The sequence below is a fragment of the Manacus vitellinus genome, unplaced genomic scaffold (genome assembly GCF_001715985.3).
Source record: "Manacus vitellinus isolate BGI_N305 unplaced genomic scaffold, ASM171598v3 scaffold_27_pilon, whole genome shotgun sequence".
NCBI lineage: Eukaryota > Metazoa > Chordata > Aves > Passeriformes > Pipridae > Manacus > Manacus vitellinus.
Genome location: NW_021940039.1, coordinates 8,940,225 through 8,945,782, shown reverse-complemented (window position 1 = coordinate 8,945,782; position 5,558 = coordinate 8,940,225). Strand labels below are relative to the sequence as shown.

Genomic DNA, 5,558 nt, shown 5'->3' with positions numbered 1-5,558 from the left:
GCCACTCCAGGCACTCTCCCCTTGGGAAAGGATATGGAGAACAAGCCACAAGGCAAACCCCAAAGAGGCCCAGGGGCTCCTGTGCCTGATTATCTCTAATTAATAACACAAGGATAAGTTTTCCAGCCAGCCAGCACATTTTGCAGAAGATATTTAACATTTCCCACAACCTGACAGGCTGATCTTCCACAACCCCACAGCACCTGGACAGATGTTCTCCCCACCAGATGCTGATCTGCACAGCACACCCGAGCCACCAGCCAGCTTCCATCTGCCTCCCTCCACCTTCTCCTGCTCTGAAAATATAGGGATGTTCAGGTGAGAATTTTGAGTGCATGAGCAAATCTGTGTTCAGCTCCCTGGAGGACTCTCAATTTAAAATGGCCTTTGTTCACTCACTGCATGACACCTCCTAAATTAATAACTCCAGGGGCTTTTTCTTTTGCTTTGGTCCCCAAGTTTTAAGTCACTCCTGGAGAAAAGCAGACAGCAGGAATAAAAACAAACGAGAAAGGCCAAAATGTGTTTCACACTGATAGAAACAACCAGAAACAGGCTGCTTGGGAAGGGCTTTTATATTTAAAACCCTTCGCTGCAGTCAAACTGAAATCTTGCACATTTACCTGGATGGAAAAGTAATTTCCAGCTTTGAGTCACTAATTAATCCACCTTTCCAGAGGACACGGCATCACACGGGGAATTCAGCCCAGCCTTAGAGTGGCTGGTATTGAAAACCCATTTTCTACCTTGGTGAAAATCAGAAATCAGCAGCAGGACACAAATGGACCTGAGCCTCCAAATTTTCTACTTAATGAGATGGATGCAAAGCAGCTCCACACTCCAGGAATGGCTGGAGATGAGAACTGTAAAGACATTAACTCCTCACACCAGCACCCTTCTCTAGGGCTGCACAAACCTCCTGGGTTAGTCCTTCCCCTCATTTAAAGTGCAGAAAGGGCTGGAAACTATTTGAGGCTTGAAGAATTCTAAAGGAATTACACAGAGACCCTTCATGCCAGGCTGGAGAGGCTGCTGGGCACTGAACCCACCCAACAGTCCTGTTGAAACCAAGGGCAGTTCAGCTCTCTCTTCACGTGGAAACATTGCTCTGCACCACAGAACACTCCACTCAGTGTCTCTTTAAAGCCAGAAAAACATTCAACTTTTCTGAAGTCCTGTTTTCTCCCAGTCTGTCTAATGACATTTAGGGTTTTCCTTTCTCTAACTTCTTCACCCCACTGTGGGCCAAACTTCTCAAAAATCCCAAATACTGGGGAAAAAATGGAAGTAGCAGAGTGCATGGAGTCAGAGATCAGGTCAAAATAGACTGGGAGTGCCAAAACCCTCTCTGCAGGTCCCTGAACAGCACATACAACCAGAACTGGCAACAGGAGGGGTACCCAGACATTTCCATCTCCCTTTAACACTATCCCAACGAGCTGGTAAGCTGAGAACCTGCTCTCCCACATGGGTATCATCAGATGGAGTAAGAGATACTCCCTCTCCCTCTCCACCCGAGGTGCTGCCACGTGAGCTGGTTTGTTCACAGGTATTCCAGGGAAAACCTGCCCTTCCAGGGAAAACTTGGGCTTCCAGGAGCGGAAAGCAAGGGATACAACCCCAAGCCATGAAGGGCTGAAAGCCTCTTCCAAGCCCTGTGGAGAAACCCAAGCACTGCTGAAAAACACCTCGCTGCTGGCAGCCCCAGCAAGTCGGGCTGTTCAGGGCTTAATTGCGTTTCTTAATCAGCTTAATGGCCGTGGCTCCCCGGGCAAGCCCCGGGGCAGCGCGGTGGGAACTGCCGGGAAAAGGAGGCGGCAGCAGGGGACGGGGAAATCGGCGCTTGGAGCGTCCAGCTCGGGGATAAACGCCGGGATTCGGGAATGGCTGGGAAAGAGAGGGAGTGCTGGCAGGCAGGGGGCTCGGCTGGGTCAGGAGGAGGAGGAGGAGGAGGGATAAGCTGATTGCCGGGATGAAGGGATGAAGGGAAGGCTGAGCCACCCCATAAGGGCTTAGGGATCAGAGGGGACTGTTTTGCACACTGCTTCTTCCCAAGGGACTCTGCCTCCAGGGATGGGTCCAGCACACACAGAGGTGGTGCCAGGAGGGTGCCCCAAGCACAGCATCACCCTCACCCTCCACCGAGGGCACCTCCCTGTGCCATGAGCCCACTCCACACCCGGCTGGGTGAAGCACAAGCCCAGCTGAGCTGTCCAAGCACGGAGTTAAACCCGTGCCCTGGGACCAGACTGATGTTCCCAGTGGTTCCCACCATCGATCCTGCCACAGTGGAAAGTGCTGACCCAGGGCCCCACCGGGAACAGACTCAGCACAGCATTCCCTGGATCAAGCCCTGCTGCCTGGGCTTTTCCACTCAGGTTTGTAGGTATATGATTAACACTTCTGTGCCAAGTCCTGCCCCAGAAGAAAGCACTGAGGTTCCACTTCCACTTCATGCTTCCTCCCTCCTCCCCATTCCACAGCCAGGCTGCAGCTCACTCAGGGTGAGGAGCTGTGACATCCCTCGAGGGCTAAAATCAGGGAAAGCTGGGATCAATCTGAGCTGCAAATCCACAGCTGTCCTGACACCATCCTAAACCAGGCAGCAAGCAAGGGCAGCTATTCCATGGGGGAAACTGAGGACATCATAATCCAAAACTGGTTTGGGTTGGAAGGGATCTTAAAGATCATCTCATCCCACCCCCAGCCATGGGCAGGGACACCTTCCACTAGTCCAGGTTGCTCCAAGCCCCGTCCAACCTGGCCTTGGACACTTCCAGGGATGGGGCAGCCACAGCTTCTCTGGGCAACCTGTGCCAGGGCCTCCCCACCCTCACAGGGAAGAATTCTTCCTGATTTCTGACCTAAACCTTCCCTCCTTGAAGCCATTCCCCCTTGTCCTGTCACTCCAGGCCCTTGGAAACAGTCTCTCTCCATCTTTCTTGCAGCTCCCTTCATGTCCTGGAAGGCCACAATCAGGTCACCCAAAGCTTCTCCTCTCCAGTTGAACAATCCCAGCTCTCCCAGCCTTTCCTCCCAGCAGAGCTGCTCCAGCCCTCTGATCCTCTTGGGGCCTCCCCTGGGCTCATCTGGTCACTGCTCAGCCCCTCCTGCCANGTCCAACCTGGCCTTGGACACTTCCAGGGATGGGGCAGCCACAGCTTCTCTGGGCAACCTGTGCCAGGGCCTCCCCACCCTCACAGGGAACAATTCCTTTCCAATATCCCATCTAATTCTACCCTCCTTCATCTTAAAGCCATTCCCTCTTGTCCAATCACTCCATGTCCCTGTAAAAAGTCTCTCTCCTGCTCTCTTGGAGCCCCTTTAGGCACTGGAGGCAAATTAACATCCAGGCAAGGTCACCCCCCACCCCTTGCTGGGTATTCCCAGGCAGCACTGACACTGTGCAGTGCCCACCTCCCTCCCTTGTGCCATTCCAAGGCTGTGCCCAGCCCCAGGCTACTCCTGCACGTGCCACACAGGAGCATTTGGAAGATCAAGGTCACAATTTTAATTTCAATTTCAATGCTGAAACATCTGCTGCCTCCCGGAGCAGGAAATGAAGGGAAAAAACCACCACCATTAATAAAGCATTTGCTCCGAGCTGATTCTTGCCCAGGATTCCTTCTCTCCGGGTTTATGAAATTACCTGTTGACAGACTCGATTTTATCATTAGAAAAAAAGCTCTTTCAGACACAAATTGCTCGGCACCAGCAGGACTCGGCCCACGAGTGTGGCTGAGGAGGTTTCACCCATGCTGGCAGCTATTTCTGTGCCATTACTGCCACCACACAAACAAAACCAACATTTCAGGAGGCTCCCAGGGCTCGTCCTCCTCCTGCTTCCCAAGGAAACCCCACAGGTTTGTGTCTAGACATCCTGCAAACACAGGAGTGAGGGAAGGCAGAGCCATTAACTGAGTGCTGGGAGCAGCAGCCACAGCTCTGGGGGTGCCAAATCCATCAGAGCTGGCCCAACATCACCCCCCTGCCCAGGGCAGGCTTGGTAAAGCCATGCCAGGGCTTGGGCACTACTTCCAAGGGGTTTAATATGTGTAACATCAGCACAGCCACAGCACAAGTGGGGACAGTGAGCACCTCCCAGGGCAGAGAGGGGACACTCAGAGCACAGGGACAGTCCCCAAACCAAGTCCTTTCCCCACCCCAAGCCTCAGCCCAGCTCCTGGCCAGGCTGATGTTGAGCCCAACGCTGCCTCCCTGCCAGGCAGGGCTTGGCTCATGCAACAGTTACCACTTTTGGGTGCTTTTCCACCCAAAGGAACAAGGAGATGGCACTGCTGCCCATCAGCTTGGGGTGAGGTGGGCTGAGCTCTGACCCAAGGGGTATTTTGGGGTAAGTCTGCTGGGACAGTGCTACAGACCCCTCAAGGCAAGATGTCCCATCCCTGGAAACATCCAAGCTCAGGTTGGATGGGGCTCTGAGCAACCTGGTGGAGCTGAAGCTGCCCCTGCTTGCTGCAAGGGGTTTAGAGGGGCTTTAAAGGTCCCTTCAACCCAAATCATTCTGTGATTCCAGGCCTGGGCACTGGGGGGACCAGTGGCTCACATCACATATTCCAATAACACAGGGAACTATCCACACCCCCCCCCCAAATGGATGCACTCAAAGCTGTAAACAAAATCAAACCCCAGCAAGGTCAGAGCAAGCAAACAGTGAGAGACATGGGGAGCTTCACACTTCACACTGAAAATGCCATTACAAACTAATAGACAGAAATCCTTCCTCCTCTCTCCTGCCTCTCTTATCCTTCATGCTCAAGTAGTCACCATTAGTGCCTCAAACATTCAAAGCACACAATATTATCACAGATTTTTTTTTTTTAATAATAATTACAGCTACTTCTGGGTACAGAAGTGCCTGAAGGCAAGGAGATGTTCACACTCTCTTCTTTATATATATTTTCTTTCTTCTGCTGCACCAAAAGCTTGAAGGAACAAGCAGCTCCCCTGGCAATAAGCACATTAGAGCAGCAATTCAGCTGATGGAATGGTGCTTCTCAGAGAATTCACAGTCCAACACTGGCAGAGCATTTTGCACACTTCATCTTCCTCCCAGCTCAGCAGCACCTACGAGGGTTTTTTTGCTGTCTGAGGGTTTCCAAAGTGCTTTTAACGAAATAAGCTGTTGATTCCAGAAGTCCATCACTGACAATTCACAGCACAAACGGCCCTTTGCTGCTGTGACAAATCCAAACAGCTTCAAGCCTGGACAGATGACAAAGATCCAAGTGCTGTGAAGCAGAAGGTGACCACGGGAAGCAGGTCCCAGCTTTCCAGCAGGCAGGTGCCATCCTGTGTTGGGATGGTGCTGGGGCCTGCCCTGCTGCTGTGCCTGGCCTGGAGACACGTGGCTCCAGAGCTCTGTCCTGCTCCCAACCCTCCATTTCACACTTACCACTGACCATCACCACTGTTACTTCACCTGTGGGGAGGATGGACACAGGGCTCTGGTAAAACATTGGATCCACTGGTTAGGACTGCAGGGAAGGCTGCTCTGTATCACAGAATCACAGAATCAGCTGGGTTGGAAGGGACCT

At 52.4% G+C, this 5,558-nt stretch overlaps 1 protein-coding gene across 1 annotated transcript in view; it reads right to left on the bottom strand.

Annotated features, from left to right (window-relative positions):
• WHRN (whirlin) overlaps positions 1–5,558 on the bottom strand; it is a 75,980-nt gene that overhangs the window by 25,858 nt on the left and 44,564 nt on the right. The window lies entirely within an intron of this gene.